An 18,609-nucleotide genomic window follows, 5' to 3' on the forward strand; every position below is an offset into this window, starting at 1 on the left:
GCCCAGGAAAGTTTGATAACTACGGGTATAGAAGTACATAATAAGAAAACAAAAAGAGAAAATATAAGGGATTTGGGTGGTATATAAATTAATCACTGCCATATACATCATAACCTATATATAACAGTTGTCATCTTCCATAATTGCTTAATTGCTATTTAAATCATGTTACAATACTCTTCTGTTCATGTTCAATTTTCTACTATGTGTTCAAGGAGTACTAACTCCAAATTTTAGTCTTCAATCATTTAACAACCCTAATTTCTCATTAACTCCATCCCAAACCATGCATTTTAGATAAAGAGTTCTGTTCGCCAGTTCCTTTGTTTTTTCTTAATGTTCTACTTCCTTGGTACATACTGTTTTCCCTCCCTCTTTAATAATGTTATTGTTACCTTTTGCTGCACAGCCTTGTCTTTCTACCTCCTTTAAAACTGAACCAAAAACTCATCTTTTCCACTAAGTGCTAAACCACCTCAGATTCTTTCCAAATTCCCTCAGCACTTGAAGACCTTGCTCCCAATAGATGTATTTATTTTACTGAATTTGGACATCACTTCTTAATGACTCACCAACTCCATCCCCTGGCTTAGAGAGTAGAACCTTTGGGGGAGAACTGAAAAGATTACAGTCCTCTTCAAGGTTCTTTCTCTTGTGCTGTTTTTACTTTTCTTTCCTGGAGTGCCATTTTATTTGCCAGAGCCTTGAGCTCCATAGGGCTGTAGGAGTAGGAGAAAAAGAGAGGCAAAGAGATGGTTGAATAGGGCTGATCTGGGCTAGATTTTAAAGAAGGTGAAAAAAGCCTTCAGGCTTCAAAATCTGTTCAGACTACCTCACCAGCTCAAGGAAGCAAAGAGAATTCCAAAGAGACTAAAGTGAAGAAGAAGGAAGTGCATTTGTCTACAAATTCCCTGTTATGCTGATGGCCAGACAGGATGCGGGACACTATTTCAAGGACACTAAAATACTTCTGGCAGCAAATATTTCTATATATTCTTTATAAAGCTATGCGGTGGGGGTTTGACTGGAGGTGGGCAAATTTAAAATACATACTTTAAAACGTCTACACTCTCGAACTTAGGGCCAGTACTGGCAGTTACTTTTTGTTCTGCATGCATTATTATTTAGGAATTATGGTCATTACTTGTCTAATTTCAAAACTTTCAACTACAAACGTTATGTCTTCCAAATCACATCTATAAACTTAACCATGTTCCTGAGCTAGACCCGTTATTTCCAACTGATATCTTGTTATTACTTATCTAAAAAGTGTAACTACTTATCTGAAAGCAAACTCAGTATTCCCCTTCTCTCAAACTTGCACATATTTTTCTCCTGCCAAGTCAGGAACCTTAGACTCGTCTTCAACTTCTATCACCTCCAAACACTAACCAAGTCTGGAGGACTTAAACTCCTAAATATCTCTGAAATCAGTGGTCTTGTTTCTATCCCTACTACAAATTCCTTAATTCAGACCATCATAATCTCGTTCCTGAACTAGGGCAGAGCCTTAAATGGCATCCTTGACTGTGATTTCCCTACCAGAGGCCACAGAAAATGCCTCATTCACTCACCCTGCCATACATATTCCTTGGTGAATAAATGTCTCAATTCTCTGTTCCTCCAGCCTGTACTCATTACAGCTATAATCAGTTTTTAAAGGACCAAACTATTTGTATCACTTCCTCATCTATAAAACAAAATAAAAATACTAACTCGGGGCTTCCCTGGTGGCGCAGTGGCTGAGAGTCCGCCTGCCAATGCAGGGGACGCGGATTCGTGCCCCGGTCCGGGAAGATCCCACATGCCGCGGAGCGGCTGGGCCCGTGAGCCATGGCCGCTGAGTCTGCGCGTCCGGAGCCTGTGCTCCGCAACGAGAGAGGCCACAACAGTGAGAGGCCCGCGTACCGCAAAAAAAAACCCCAAACAAACAAAAAAACAAAAAATCTAACTCCTACTATGGCATTTTGTTCCCATTCTACCTTGGCTCTACTCTGATTTCCTAATTTTCTTTTGCACTCATTTTGACAGATCAAACCTCACCCTTTTCCTTAAACACACTATGCCCTTTTATTTTCAATAAATCTAGAATAAACAGTAACTCAGTGCAGCTTATTTTATTTTTATGAGCACCCTCATACAATTTAAAGCCATTAGCTAAACCTATACAGAAGTGAGGAAACAATCAGACAATACAGCCAACTCTCAATTAGCCTATTTTCATAGCCTTAGTTAACATGGTCAGTGTAGACTAAATGGAGAAGTGAATAAGATGTTTCAACTACCTGCTAAGCTTTTTCCTTACCATAAATTAATGTTAAAAGTTTTCAGTTACAGACTTATAACCCTCCTTTTGATCAACAGGCACAAAGAGAACTACAACTCAATCTTCTGCCCATCTATTCACATACTTTCTTTCATCTTCTAACACCTCTCTTCTCCACTTCTGCTGTTTCTCCTCTTGTACTTTTCTCTTTTCTCTGTACCTTTCCACTTCTGCTGTTTCTCCTCTTGTACTGCTACCTAAGTTTTCACAGCATCCTCTTTGTCCATCCTTCACAAGAATATCAGTATTCCTCTATCCCTCTTACTGGCAGAACACTTAAAAATTTACAAAGCACTTTCACATTTACTTGGTTCTTAGAACCTCATTTTTGGGGGATTCCAAAATCAACAAATACGAAATATGTGTAATAGTTTCTATATAATACATTAGTTACCCTTATAAGTAAAATATTTTCTTATATTTTAACTCACATTTGAAGAAATTACAGTTCAAAAAAATACAGCTCAGTGATTCATCTAACACACTGGTACTCCCTCTGCTTACAACTCTACAACCTCTCCTCACCTGCTCATGTCTTAAGACACAGCTCAGCCTTCCCGTACTCCCAGAGCAAGAACGTTAAGGCTGTTTCAATGCTATCCTAATGTTTTCACACCAGTCTTTCAGACCAGTAGAAGAACCCAGGTCGCTGGACGTCTACTCTGTAGTCTTTCCCACCAAAAACTATTTTCTTTGTTAATGTTACCCTTATTAATGCCCATTAATGATCCAGCATTTTATAAAGGCAACAGGAGAAACATTTTATGGGCAGCCAGCACTGCATTTAAGACTGTACACAAAACATCCCTAGATTTCCTTAACAATCAAGAACTTAAGGAATGTCTCTAAATCCTCTCAAAATATCTAGATACTACCTCTTGTGGTAATGACATCCAAAGTTGCCACAGCAAAGAAGTAAAACAACATTTCATAAACTCTAAATTAAACGATTACAAGTTTTCAAAGCTGCCTCCTAATATCCCGGAAATGTTTAGGGTTAACAATCAAAAGATCAGGACCTTCGTCCCAATTGTACCACATATTGGCCAACTTGGGAAAGTCACTTAACCTCCCTGAATCAAATTTCCTCTTTGATAAAACTGGATAATGCCATCCACCTTTCAGAACTGTTAAGAAAATTAAATCAAAGAATGATTGCAAATCACCTGGCCTGGAACATAACAGTCAAAAAATGGTAACCCCTTTTATAATTATTTTCATGTACAACATCATTCTTGTTTTCAGAACCATGTCCCACAACACTCAACATGTTCTTCCTAGGACTTTGTAGCCAGCCAGTAACTACAATAAATGCCTTCAAGGAAGTTATCTCCATGACTTCTGGATCCCCTTCCTGGGTCACAACTCAGCCTCTAAATATAATTTAGACTATCTCACTCTCTAACATCTCTAACTCTCACTCTCTAACATCTACATTGAAGCTAAGAAAGTAGTTTGCATGGTCTGTACTACTCAGTCCATGTACCCATGAATTTTCAATATGACTAACAGGCAATTCATAAGCCATAATTTTTTTTAACATCTTTATTGGAGTATAATTGCTTTACAATGGTGTGTTACTTTCTGCTTTATAACAAAGTGAATCAGCTACATATATACATATATCCCCATATCTCCTCCCTCTTGCATCTCCCTCCCTCCCACCCTCCCTATCCCACCCCTCTAGGTGGTCACAAAGCACTGAGCTGATCTCCCTGTGTTATGCGGCTGCTTCCCACTAGCTACTGTTTTACATTTGGTAGCATGTATATATGTCCATGCCACTCTCTCACTTTGTCCCAGCTTACCCTTCCCCCTCCCCGTGTCCTCAAGTCCATTCTCTATGTCTGCGTCTTCATTCCTGTCCTGCCCCTAGGTTCTTCAGAACCATTTTTTTTTGAGACTCCATATATATGTGTTTATTATTTTTAAATATATAAAGAAAATCAACTTAATGAAAAACTGAGCAACGGTTCGTTGTTTTTATTATAGCATGATATTTACGGTATCTTTTGAAACCACATTTAATTAAATATTTTATTCACGTAATTAGATTATGCAATAGACGTGAAGAAAAGGTCTGCATGTCTAAGTTCTACAGAATTCCTAAAAGCATGTCATGAGGCCAAAAATGGCCAACAAATTGTAATAATTTCATAATCTTTATTAAAATAATTTATCAGAAGAAGATTAGGAGCTGGTCACTCTCAAACATTAAAATTCTGTATCAATGAAAGAAAAAAAATAACTGGAAGCTTCTGATGGTGCCATGTAACTCTCTTAGCTCTGCTGGTTAGCATTACTTCAGAGTAAAGGGACGTATTTATCATCTGAAGTACCACCAACAAAATGCCTGCCTGAGATCTAAAACAAAATAGGAAAAAGCAACTACTGGCATAATAAAGATGCTTTTGAGCTATAACCTGTTTCTGATTTTAATCTCAAACCTGTAAAATGGGTTCAATTCAATGAAACTCTAAAAATAAGGGCAATTTTTAAATATTATGTGATATACATTTTAAAAATAACTGAAATTAATGTTAAAAAAAAAAAGGTCTAAAAAAAAGTAAGCTCATGTGTGACAGCTGGTAAGAAGCTACGTGGAGGTACAGGTGGTAAAGATGTTGTGAGAAGGAAAGATCACAAAAACGTGGCTGAATAAAAGTTAAGAGGACTGTAAACGGAAGACGAGCTGCTATAAAATCAACTGCAGAACCTGATAAGGAAGAACTCCAGAATATCCAGGAGAAGAAATTCACCACTGTCACCATAAAGCACATTTGCTAAACCACATGTTCTTGAGACTAACTAGGCCTGGACTATAGCAAATCAAAAAGAACGAAACGTTACAAAATTGGAGCTAAGCAAATTTTATCACTAAAACCTAACAGTTTAATGAATGAAGTCATCAAAATATTCATTTAACAGAAAACAAGGTTCAGTGATTTTCTCAAGGTTCCATTGGGAGAAGGGGTTTGCAAATAATAATAGACCTTATAATAATAATAGACCTGGTTTCCTCAGCTAAGTTTAATCAGTAGGACTCCAGAACTCACTGTATTTTCAGTAGAATATCTGCAAATCAATTATTAACATTTTAATTCTAGAATAATGAAACTGCAACAGGGTCTCCCAATGACATTCAGAAAAACAGCCACCTTCACTCTACCTTGATAGGTACACCTAATTCAAGGTCCAAGGTGAGCAGAGTAAGGACTAAAAAAAATAATAAATGAGGGCATCATTTGCACTAAGTGCCCCTTAAAGCAGACTGTTATTTATAAAATAAATATGATAAATACTGATCATGTATTTATCTGGGAATTTTCTGTAGCCACAAAGTTACTTCGTTAACAGCAAGGAAACAAATTAGCATACAAGTACCTGTACATACCTAATGAACATTACAAATAATATCTAATATTTGTTGCACCCTTTCTCTGTGCTAAGGAAACACTTTTAATCCTCACCAATACCCTACTGAGGTGGGTACTTTTATTAACCTCACTTTACATGTGAGGAAACGTAGGTACATAATGGTTAAATAACTTGCCAAGGATCATAATGTTAATTATACAAATCCAGTCTTTCCTACAACTATGATCAAAATCATGTTTTCCTAAGTATCATGTAATTCTACTACTGCTCTTTGCAAAGGTACCAAAATCCCTTTTAACATAACAAAACCCCACACTTCCTTAAAATAATAATTTTTGTATAATTTATCTTGAAAATACCAGAGCCTTTTGAATTCTGAGAAATTTTTAAGCAATTAATTTTTAGCATAAAATTTAAAGCACACTAGCCTACTCTAAGAAGTTCATCTAATACTTCAATCTAGATGACAGTTTGTCTCTTCCCAATGAGAGGGGAACATCAGCACTTCCACTAACACTGCAGCATACTGTTTTAAACTGTGCAATGAAAGCTCATCTTGCTTTATGTCATTTCATGCATAAAAGTAGTCAACCCAAACTTCCCCATCCTTGGAAGGGAACAACATCACCCATAATCCTAAAACCACTTACAGTTGGCACTAGAATGCTTTAGAAATAAGCAATGTGAATGTCATAAAGTAGAAAAACCCTGGACTAGAGTTCAGAGACCTGCCCACCAATCCTGGCTCGTCGCTAGCTAGAATTTTAGTCCCTTCCACTGGTCTGGGTCTCGGTCTCCTGATCTGCAACATAATCATATCCATGGTCTACTCTTCCAGCTCTAAAAGAAATGTGACTCATACACATACATCTTTTTTCCAAGCTTCCCATTCTCATTCTGTTTAGTTATTACCACTACTTTGCAGGCATTAAGCGTTATTTTCCCTTAGTTTTACAATGGGAGAAAACAGCCCATTCTAAACAAAGGTGATAGGAGAAAGCCTTCCTGACCACTGGTTTGCCATAGATGAGTCTGAAGGTGCATAATGTAAAAGCTATTATAATGTTAAAAGGTGTTAGGTTTCAATATTTTAGGCTACTATTTTGTGTGCCAGTACATTCTCCCTAAAGACGGACAGTAAAATTCAAGGACAATAGGGAGAAAAAATTTAATTATCCATTATTTATTCAAGAACTAAGAAGGTGCCAACTGAATATATTAACACCTTTTTGCAGAAATGTTTTCTCTGATGAATTACATTTTACAGCAAAGGGAAAATACAATCTACAAAATTTTCTCATACATGTTTAAGTGCTCCCTTTAAAAAAAAAGCTTTTATTTTGTAAATTGTGAGGAATTAGTAAGATAACATATATAATTAAGAAAAGATTAAAAAGCTAGCTGTGCAATTCTTAGCTTCCTCTTCTCAGTGACATGAAGAACCTCCGTGGGCTGCCACAGAGGTGGATTCTGTGGACCAACCCTGGTATGCATTTTCTATGTTCTCAACTCTCAAGAGAATTATGCAAATACAAGATTATTAAAATTAAACTAAGCATCTGACATTAAGATTCCCAAATTTGCATACTGCTTTCTAGAGCTGCTAGCTTACCAACATCTTCCCAGTCCAACACTTTAAAAAGTTAAAATTGCATGACCTTGTAAAGAAACAATTAAAAGCAAGGGAAAGAAAGCATGTGAATTACTTATTAATCTTCTAGAATAAAAGCCAGTAGCAAACTGTAATAATACAGTCCAGTCTAAATGTTAAATTGGAAGTAAGCCACTGCTATGGATGGAGAGACCTGAAGAAAGGATCTTCAGCAGATGGAGAAGCTGCTACAAGAATTTCAAGGTGCAGTTTGAGAATTTCCAGCAAAACTACTAACTGGTATAACACCATCGAACGCATACATACCTTTTAAAATAAAAGATAACTGCCAAGGTCCACCTTTTGGTTGGAATGCCGAAAGAAAATGTCAGAAATCACCTCGTGACTCCAATACCCCGGCCTCTCAAAGTTCAGAACCAAGCAAGTTGTGTGCTTAAACTGTTTCTGAGCATCCTTTTTTAAATGCAACTCCCTCTCCAGAAAGTCATTTCGCTTCAGCTGCTTGAATCCCCAAATCCCAGCACCAAAGAATCTTAGGACCCCAAGTAGTTGCAGAGGGTCTTCCAGCGCCCGCCTGCGCATCCCTTTCCACCTCGGGTTAAACTCCGGAGGTGCTCCAGTCACTTCCCCCATCCAAGCTCCCCAGTTCCCTCTATCATCTCCGGATGAACCTCTCTTCTCGTCGACCTTGAGGACCCCCGGATCGGAGCCTCAGAGCCCCAAGTGACTTGGCGGGTGCCCCCTCCCCTGCAACGCGCGCAAATGCCCCACAGTCTCCGGTGACCTCCCCCCCGATTCACCACGACCCAGATCACGAACGCCCTCCGGCTAGCCCGGAGCGACCCCCTTCCTCTTAGGGGCCCTACGTTCCTCCAACCAGAAAAACAATTCAACGAAATGCATCAAGAGCCCACTGAGCGCAAGCTCCCACTACGCGCCGCACGGTCTGCACGGGGCTCGCGGCCCGGGTCCGCCGTCCCCCGCCCGTCGTCCTCTTCTCGGCCAGAGGGCCGGCGCTGCCTCCGCCCGGGGTGTGGAGGCGCCGGCCGGAGGCGGACTGCGCCGGGCGCAAGCACCGGGGGCCGAAGAGGCGGCCGCTAACGGCTGTGCGGGGGCCAGGGAGCACTCAAGGGCCGGGCCACCGGGGACACTCACCGGTCGGGGCGCGCGGGGCGGCCTCATCCAGGGGCACCTGCGGCCAGGCAGGACGGGCCCGGACGGCGCAGTCACCGAGAGGGCGAGTCCGCCCGCCCGCCCGCCGGTCCCGTCCCGTTCCCTCCGACTGCCCGAGCGGGCGCAGTCTCGCTTCCTCCGGACGGAGTCCGGAGACCCCAGCTCCGCCGGATGCCCCCGCCAAGCCCCCACCCCTTTCCCCGGCCACCTCCCCCTCTTCACCCTTTTCCCCTCCCCCCCTCCCCCAACCCCCACCGGAATGGAAAATACCTCCTGGGGCGGGGGGCGGCGGGGGCACGCCTCTCTGAAGGGCAGCCTACCGTGACCAATAGCAGACGGGGCTCTGGAGGGGCGGGATTCCTAACGGCCAATCCGAAGGCGTGTGGGTGAGGGCCGAAGGAGGGAGGCAGGGAGCGAGAGCTGGGAGGCCCGGGAGTCAGGGAGGTCCGGCCGCTCGGGTGCGCGCTGTGCGCGGCTGCCATTTTGGAGTCAGGCCGCTGCGACGGCGGCCGGGTCCGGCCCGGGGGAAAGGGAGGAGCCAGTCAGGTGGGAGAGAGGGGGTCACGTGGGCTTGAGAGGCGGGATAAGGCGGGCTGCGGCCGGAGGGGAGGGGTTGGCGGCGGCGAGTCACGGGGGCTGAAGAGGGTCACGTGGTCGGAGAAGGTCCAGAGGTGGGCTTGGGGGCGGAAGGTCAACCTTGAGGAGGGAGAAGCAGGAAAGCTTTGTCCCTGGTTTCAACTCTGTTAGGGAAAAGGAAAGGAAAAATGTTGAATGGAGGGCGTGAGTGCCCGGTCGGAAACTGTGAATGAGTCTCCCTAGCTCCCTCCAGCAAGGACCCTCCCTGTTACTAAATTCCAAGATCCACGGGAACCAGGGCACTTCGTTTAATTCAAGCATTCCCATCCCCACTCCCAGCTGTCACAAACGTGACTCAATGATCAGATGGAGGAGTGTCTCCCACTTTTTGCTTGCACTTTGTATGGAAGGGCCCCCGCCCTAGAAATGGCTGAAAGAATAAAAGCGTAGTTGAGGCATTGTGCAGACGCCAGGACAGGCCATCTGGCCTTACAGAAGCCTTGTCGTCATTCACAAATTTACCCAACACTTCTGTGTTAGACATACCCCTGATCGTATTACAACGCCTCCAGACAGAACAAAACAAAGTTGACTATGAGACCCTGTCTAGTTCTCATCCTATTTCAATTCATGCTTCCAGTACAGGCTAAATTATACTCCTTACTAACCCACTGAAAGTGCTTCTCTTAAGGCTACCAGTGACATCCATATGATCGAGTTCAAGGATCACTTTTTCGTTCTTATATGATCTCTTTTGCAGTTGATTCTATGGACTACATCCTTTTTCTCCTCCCCAACGTACCCCTCACCCCAGTTTACCTAAGACCATAAACCCTCAGATTGTATTTCTCTTCAGTTAACCTTTATAAATCGGTTCTGTGTTGGCTTTTTAAGAGAGTCCCGGGATCTGATCCTCAGTTGGTGCACAGTCATTCTACTGCACACTAGGTGGTCTAACCATTTTGATGGCTGAGTGTACCTTTAATGAGATCCCTATCTGCATACCTCAGTGCTTTTGGATATCTCCACTTGAATCTAATCTTGACATATCCAAATCAGAACACAAATACCTACTAAGAAGACCGCAAACCTGCTCCTTCCCATCTGTTCTTTATCTTCTTTGATAACATTACCATTCATTCACTTAAGCACACCAGAATCTGCCAGCAGTCCTCCAGGCTACTCCCTCACAGCTGTAACACTTCCCTACCCCTTTGAACTTCATCATGCTGATTATATTTACTAAATGCCTTTTGTCTCAATTTCTACAGCCACTGCCTCACCTGGGCCATTTATTCATTAGCCCAGTATTTACTAAGCATTTTACAATGTGCCAGGCATTTTTTGAGGTGCTCAGGATATAGTGGTAAACAAAAGGGACAAAGTTCCTGAGTAGGGTGAGACAAAGCATATATGAGTAAAGTAGCAAATAAATAATTAAGGGATGATACCCCAGTGCTCATAGCAGCACTATTTACAATAGCCAGGACATGAAAGCAACCTAAATGTCCATCAACAGAGGAATGGATAAAGAAAATGTGGTGCTATATACAATGGAATATTACTCAGCCATAAAGAGGAACGAAATTGGGTCATTTGTAGAGACGTGGATGGACCTAGAGAATATCGTACAGAGTGAAGTCAGAGAAAAACAAATATCATATATTAACGCATATTTGTGGAATCTAGAAAAATGGTACAGATGATCTTAATTTGCAAAGCAGAAATAAAGACACAGATGTAGAGAACAAATGTATGGATACCAAGGGGGTAAGGGGGTGGTGGTGGGAGGAATCGGGAGATTGGGATTGACACATACCCATTATTGATATTATATATAAAATAGATAACTAATGAGAACATACTGTATAGCACAGGGAACTCTACTTAGTGCACTGTGGTGACCTAAATGGGAAGGAAATCCAAAAAAGAGGTGATTTTTGTATATGTATAGCTGATTCACTTTGCTGTACAGAAGAAACTAACACAACATTGTAAAACAACTATACTTCAATAAAAATTTTAAAAATAAAATAAATAAGCTATATTTCTTAAGGAAAAAAATAATTCAGGGGTGATATGTGCTATAAAGATCTCCCCCCACCCCAGAAAAACAGGGAAACCGGCAAGAACCTCCCGAAGTTGTTGCCCAGCTCTTCACCTCAATCTCCCCAGCCCCGCTCCCCCATGCCCCTCGGCCTCCCCACCCTGCTCAACACCTTCTCATCCTTTCCTCTTATTCTTGAAGAAAAGATAGCCCTGATCCTTTCAACTGGAGTGATTTTCTTTCCTTTCATCTGCCAGGACTTCCCCCTATCTATATGTTACAGCTGCCTTAATACAAATCCCCCAACTAGGAGATAAGCTACTTTGAGGGCAGGGATCACACCTTATACATTTTTATGCCTCCACAGGGCCTTGGCTCAGAATAGGTGCTCACAAAATGCATGTTGAAATGAACTGGTGAATCCCCTGACCCCTGAATCAGGCTGCCACAGAAGAATCTCCAGCTCAATCAGAGTGGAAGGTCAGTGAGCTCATCTATTAGAGTGTAGAGGCAGTTATGCCTCATGGCAGGGGGCAGGGTAATAATGAATGAGATTACCTCTGTTGGTCCCTTCCAGGCCTGGGATTCCATGATGCTGTGCCCCATGTCGCGCAGGAGTTGCATCATAAGCACTACTTTACTTGACAGTGCCCAGTACATGTGGGCAATTTAAAAGTATTCTTTGTTTCTGATGACGAGCTTCAAACCCAGAGCACTCTGGGTGAATTGCCAGGAGAGGCTCTGCAGGAGAAGGATTGCAGTTGCCACTTGACTCTATTTCCAGGCCCTTGGGTATTGCACCCCAACAGGGAATGAGATGATGCCAGTTCCGTCATAGTCATTGTAATTAAACCCAAGTTCTGGCAAAGGGCGGTGCGTAATTATGAAGTATTATTATGGTTTTTATCATTATTAGGCACCCAGCTGCCCAGCCCAGAAAACCACAGTAGTAAAACACAGAGAAGCCAAGCTCCTCTCCCAGCTGGCATGAATCAATACCAGGTGTATTGGCACACAGTCCTGCAGCTCCGCTCATCAAAATGAAACCTTCTGTCCCCTCTTTTTGGCAAGATAAAATTTTAAATGAATGGAAAGAGGAAATGTAAAGAAAGACCTTGCCACCACCTCTAAATGGAGTTCCTTTTTTCCATGTCCCCTCAATGATCTCTTCTCATCTACATATTTATTGTGTAAATCTTTTTCAACTTTATCCTTGACCTGCCAGCTTTCTAAACATCATTCTACAATGTCTCCAGAGGATGTATTAGTTAGGGTGGGAGTACAGAGTGCAGAAAAGAGTGCTTTTACTTTCAAGAAACTTATAATACAGACTAAATAATTCAGCAAATATAGTCAGGCTTGACAAGGCATCTGCCTTTTATTGAGCGCCTACTCAATGCCATACTTGGCATTTTCACATATGCTAACTGACTTGATCCACACCACCCTGCAAGGTGGGTTTTATTGTCCTTATTTTCTTCCAGGTCTCAAAGACTTAGTGACAGAACTGAGATTCTAACATAAATATGCAAATTTGGTGACTGTATACTCATGGTAGATGTGTCCACACTGGGAGATGAATATAGGTATCAGATACCACCTCCTTCTGTCAAATTAAAAATGGTTTTTTGAACAAAACAGATTTTAAGCTGAGCATTGAAAGGACAATTCAGAAGTGATGCTGAGGGAATGGTGCCAAACAAGGAGGCCAGATTGGCCATAAGCCTAAAATCAATCAATAAGGAGAAAGATTTCTTGTTCAGCGATGAGTCATATTATATTCTTCAAGTACATTTATTATCTCAGTTCTTCCAAATGAGGAAGTCAACCCAGGTGGTACAAGGGTGGGCTGAGGATGGAAGAGGGTGGTTTGGGGAGGGAATAAGTTTTCGAATGGAGAACTCCCAAATGGCCCATAAACTGGCACATTGGGCACTGGCTTCTGAAACAACTGGAACCATGGCAGCTTTCTCTGCTGCTTATCAGTTGTTTTTAACTGATGTATGTAGAACAATTTCTCATTCTCTTATTTTTTCTAAAACAATTGATTAACACATTTTTAAAAACTATTTAGCACTATGTTGTACAAGGCAGTTCACTTCTATTTTTAGTGGGTTTTTTTTTCAAGGAGTTTAAGATTCAATAAAATGAACCTGTTTAAAGTGTACAGTTTGATCTGTTTTGAGACACATATACGCTTGTAACCACTACTGTAATCATGAAATAGAAAATTTACATCACCCCCAAAAAGTTCCCTTGTGCCCTTTTTGCAGTTGGAATTTTAATACAACTTATATTTTGGTTACTCTAAATCTAGATTTCCAGCTTCAACCTTGCTTTCAAATTCTAGGCCCATACTTTTAGCTACCTATTTGACATATCTACCTGGATACTACACACAGGTACCTCAAATCAAACAGGACGAAAAGATAAAGCAAGTGCTTTATCTTAGCTACAAGAAAACCCCCATCTCCTACTTCCAATTCCCTTCTCAAATCATTTTTCTGTATTCTTCAATTTGGCTGAGGTAGTCGTCATCTACTGAGTCATATAAGCTAGAAAATTTAAAAAATAATCTTCACTCTTCCCTCTCTTCAACCTCCCAAAAAAGTGATTCTACGTCACACAAACATTTTGTAATCAGTCCTTTCCATTTCCAGTATCCTCATTCAGACACATCTCCCTTGCATGATAACATAAAATCTCCTGACTAGCTTCTTCATGATCCAATTCATCCGACCTGCCACTCTAATTTTCTTTTGAAAACCCAGATCTGACTGTTTAAAACCTCTACGTTCAGAGACTGCCCAACTGCATACAAAGTGGCACTGAAAATCTTTCACCGTACGGTCCCAACCTCCCCTCCTGGATTCCTCTGCTCCCTGCCACATAAAGCATGCTATACATTTTCATCTTTCTGTGCATTTTCTCAGATCTCTGTCTGAAATGTGCCTCTTCCTCCACCGGGAAACTCCTCCAACTTTCACAGCCCCATTTATATGACTTTCCTCGGTAAAGTCTTCTCAGACCTCTCCAGATAAAAATAGTCTTTCTGTTTGTTACACTTGACCTCCCACAGCATGCTGCACATACATTTATCACACTGAACAGACAGAGTGGTGAAATAGAACAGGAGAGCTGAGTCAGAAGATCTGGGTCTAACTTAAAAATCTCATTCACCACTTGCTGTGCATCTGAGGCAAGTCACATAACCTCTCTGAACCTCAGTTATTTCATCTATAAAATTGGGATAACACATAATAATAACCCCCTCATAAGACTCTTCTGGTGATTAAATGAAATAATTATAAATGTGAATGTGATTTGCACTATACAGATATTAGAGCTATAATAACAAAGCTGTATCTTCTGATATATTGTGAGCTCCTTGAGTGCAAAACCAGCATCTGGTTATCTTTATATCCCTTCTACCTAACATAATGCTCAGACCTGCCTGTTGCCTAGACTGGTTTATGACATAAGTTACCATTTCTTGCAGAATCATATTCTCTCCGTTTACTCTCTTAGCCTACTTTGTACAATATAAAAGCTAATCATGACATCCTCATTTCTTTTTATAATTGTTTATTGCCTTTATAATTAAATAGTTTCATCAAAAGGTCTCTGAGGAAATGGAATATATAGTCTATCCATGATTAATTTTAAATGCTTTTTTTTTTTTTTTTTTGGCGGTATGCGGGCCTCTCACTGTTGTGGCCTCTCCCGTTGCAGAGCACAGGCTCCGGACGCGCAGGCTCAGCGGCCATGGCTCACGGGCCCAGCCGCTCTGCTGCATGTGGGATCTTCCCGGACCGGGGCACGAACCTGTGTCCCCTGCATCGGCAGGCGGGCTCCCAACCACTGCACCACCAGGGAAGCCCTAAATGCCTTTATTTTTATTCAACAAAAACTTTTTAGAGCCATTAAATGCCAGCCCTGTTCTAGGCACTGGTCATCCAGAGGCTAACAAGAGCCTTCACAGAACTTACATTAGAGTGGGGACAGTAAGCACAAACCAACAAATAAAGATGTTAATCTGTAGAGTCAAAGGTGCTACAAATAGAACAACGTTGAGGGTGGGGCTGATGGAACAGGAGTGGTCAGAAAAAGCCTCCCTGAGAAAGTGGCCTTTGAGCATCAGTAATGAGGAGACAATCCTACAGAAGGAAGGAGGAATAGCCTTCCAGGCAGAGGGAAGAGCACAGACAGAGGCCCTGAGACAGGAGAAGGCAAAGTAGATGTGAGGAACTGAAAGAAGGCCGACATGGTGTGGAGGAAGGGAGGGGTAGTGGTAGGAGGTGAAGTCAAAGAAGCAGACAGGGCTTGGAAGGGCAGGGTAAAGAGTTTAAATTGTATTCTAATTGTAATAGAAAGCTCTGAAGGATTTTAAGCAGGAGTATGATATGATTTGATTGTTTTTTAAAAGGATCTCCCTAACTACATATGGAGAATGTGTTCTGGGGGCGATGGGAGAGAGGATCAGAAAGCAGCCTAGTGATTTTGGTCCAGACTAGAGATGGTGGTGGTCTGGATTAGGGTGGTAGCCTGAAGATTGTAAAGAGTAGTAGCTTTGGGTGTATGTTTGGCAGATAGAATTGACCAGTCTAACTGATGGATTTAGTGACAGTGAGTGAGGGAAAGACATTAAAGATGACTCTTAGGATTAGGAGCTAAGCAGTGAGGTGGATAAAAGTTCAGTTTACTGAGTTGACACAGTGCCTACAGAGGTGCTGTGTTAGGCTCTGAGAATACAAAGCCCACTAAGACACAGTACTTGCTCTCAAAAAACCCAGGCTAGTGGGGAGGTCTGCCTCCTACCCCGGTGATTTCTGTGGGATGTTTTTTTTTTTTTTTTTTTTTTTTTGTGGTATGCGGGCCTCTCACTGTTGTGGCCTCTCCCATTGCGGAGCACAGGCTCCGGACTCGCAAGCTCAGCAGCCATGGCTCACAGGCCCAGCCACTCTGCAGCATGTGGGATCTTCCCGGACCGGGGCACGAACCCGTGTCCCCTGCATCGGCAGGCGGACTCTCAACCACTGCGCCACCAGGGAAGCCCTGTGGGATGTTTTAAGCACAATGTCAGAGCTCTGCACTGAGAGTGTCAGGAAGGAGCCCCTAGTCTCCACTGAGAGTGTCAGGAAGGAGCTCCCGTGTCCCCTGCATTGGCCCCTAGTCTAGTCCAGCTAAGTGAACCAGGAGGCCTACTCTCTTGGGAAGATAATGGGCACTTTCTTGGCTTTTGTGAATATGTGCAGCAATCCACATTCTAGATAAAGCTTTAATTTAACTCTTTATGTATAACTTTCCATAGTTGTCAGCAGCATCTTCCAGGATCTTGGATTTTTTTTTTTTAAGAGAAGAGGAAGGAAGGATATGGAAAAACAGCCAGTAGGTTAAAGATGCTAGACAGAAGCAAGGTGCTCAGCTAACAGGAATGGGAATCAGTATGGTCTGAGCTTCTGCTGTACCCACCTACTCGTACCAGGCCAACAGTAGACCTTTGGTTGACGATGAATTCAGATTTCTTCTTCTTTTTATTGTAATTGTAACTGGAACTTTTATGAGGTTACCATATGACTCCTGAATGACTTTTCTCAAGCTTTTTTCTTTCTGGTATTTATTTAATTTTTAATATTTGACCAGCTGATATATTCACATGTTTCAAAAATCAAAACAAAATTAAAAGGTATATGGTGAAAAGTCTCCCTCCCACCTTGCTTCTTCCACCCCATTCTTCATGCCCACCCACCCTCATAGGTCAAGATAACTATTTATATTGTTTTCCCATGTGTCCTTACAGTGTTTCTTCACACAAATACAAGCAATTCTTCTTTCTTCTCTTCCTCCCTTCTTACATAAGAGGTGGCATATTATATCTCCTGATCTGCATCTTGCTTTCCCTCTGACAACGTCTCTTGGAGATCTTTCATATCAGTACTAAGAGAGCATCCTCATTCTTTTAAACAGCTGCATAGCATTACACTACAGTTTATTTACCCATTCCCCTATTGATGAACACTTGGGCTGTTTACAATCTTTGCTATTTGTTACAAACAATGCTGTGATGAATAACCTGACACGTATGTCTGCAGCTTTATCCATAGGATAAATCCCCAGAAGTCTCCCAAACACTTTAATAAAATCTTCTAAAGGAATATTCTAAGGTGGTATGACTAGATTTCCAAAGTAGAACCTTAGCTTTCCAAGGATTAACTCTCACGTTCCATTAAGAATAGTTCCTCATTCGTTGGCCTGTAAATTATATCCTTGTATTTTTTCCAAAAAGGAATTTTTTAAAATAAATTTATTTATTTGTTCATTTTTGGCTGCATTGGGTCTTCATTGCTGTGCACGGGCTTTCTCTAGTTGCGGCGAGCGGGGGCTACTGTTTGTTGCGGTGCGGGGGCTTCTCACTGCAGTGGCTTCTTGTTGCGGAGCACAGGCTCTAGGTGCGCGGGCTTCAGTAGTTGTGGCACGCAGGCTTCAGTAGTTGTGGCTCGCAGGCTCTAGAGCGCAGGCTCAATAGTTGTGGTGCACGGTCTTAGCTGCTCTGTGGCATGTGGGGTCTTCCCGGACCAGGGCTCGAACCCGTGTCCCCTGCACTGGCGGGTGGATTCTTAACCACTGTGCCACTAGGGAAGCCCCAAAAAGGAAATTTTTTAAATATTTAATCTTTCTCCTGCAACCAGTAATAGCTGGCATAATGTTTTAAAAAAGAAGAAAAAAGAGAATAAAACTCAGCTTGATTATGCCCCAGTTAATGAATTTTAAGCTCTAGAAAATACTTGAGTTTTCTTAATTCAACCTATAGAAGCATCTCTAGAATGAAGTCTCAGATGGGATTGATGGGTTTGGAGTTGAGAACTTGTAAGGTATGCACTGCCCCAAACAGCTCTAGTGCTACCCTAGCCCCAGGGTCAAATATCCTTCAGCCATTTTTTATTAGCACCCCATTTACATTTCTCTTTATAATTCTTCAGTTTTCCATAGTTGCTTTTGGAAAATAGGTTTAATGCCTTGGTGAAATGGGTAGACTTCGGTAAATGTGCTTTATAACTGAGCCATGTAAAGTAAGTATCCTGTCTTTACACTAGCCACCACCCATACTTTTTCTTATTTATTAGATTCCAGATACATGAGACCAGGATGGAAGAATCCTAGGGCACTTAATTTACATGAAATATTTAGGAGAGCACATACAGATGCAGAAATATGTACAAGTAACGTGTCAGTGAGAGCTGCCACTTAAAAAATATATGTATACATCTTAAGAAGATAGCCCGTCCATATTACTATCATTATTAGAAAATAAAATTATCTTTCCACATAGAACTTCTCTTTGGTTCCATTTTATGTGTGGGGAGGTTTGTTAATTTGCTTGTTCGTTTTAATTGTAGCATGAAAGGAAGTATTTAAAAACAAACCATGAGGGACTTCCATGGTGGTGCAGTGGTTAAGAATCCGCCTGCCAATGCAGGGGACATGGGTTCGAGCCCT

At 41.9% G+C, this 18,609-nt stretch overlaps 1 protein-coding gene across 9 annotated transcripts in view; it reads right to left on the reverse strand.

Moving 5' to 3' along the window:
* Window positions 1-8,970, reverse strand: part of SOCS5 (suppressor of cytokine signaling 5) — a 63,481-nt gene extending 54,511 nt beyond the window's left edge. For 2 of the 9 annotated variants that reach the window (XM_027113198.1, XM_027113197.1), the window contains exon 1: window positions 7,623-8,407. The gene's annotated coding sequence lies outside the window, so the exon portion shown is untranslated. The other 7 variants (XR_003434049.1, XM_027113200.1, XM_027113199.1 and 4 more) reach the window with 7 other exon arrangements.
* Between the last annotated feature and the right edge of the window lie 9,639 nt (window positions 8,971-18,609).

This window comes from Aethalodelphis obliquidens, unplaced genomic scaffold (assembly GCF_003676395.1).
Source record: "Aethalodelphis obliquidens isolate GAN/ISIS:26980383/991018 unplaced genomic scaffold, ASM367639v1 scaffold12, whole genome shotgun sequence".
NCBI lineage: Eukaryota > Metazoa > Chordata > Mammalia > Artiodactyla > Delphinidae > Aethalodelphis > Aethalodelphis obliquidens.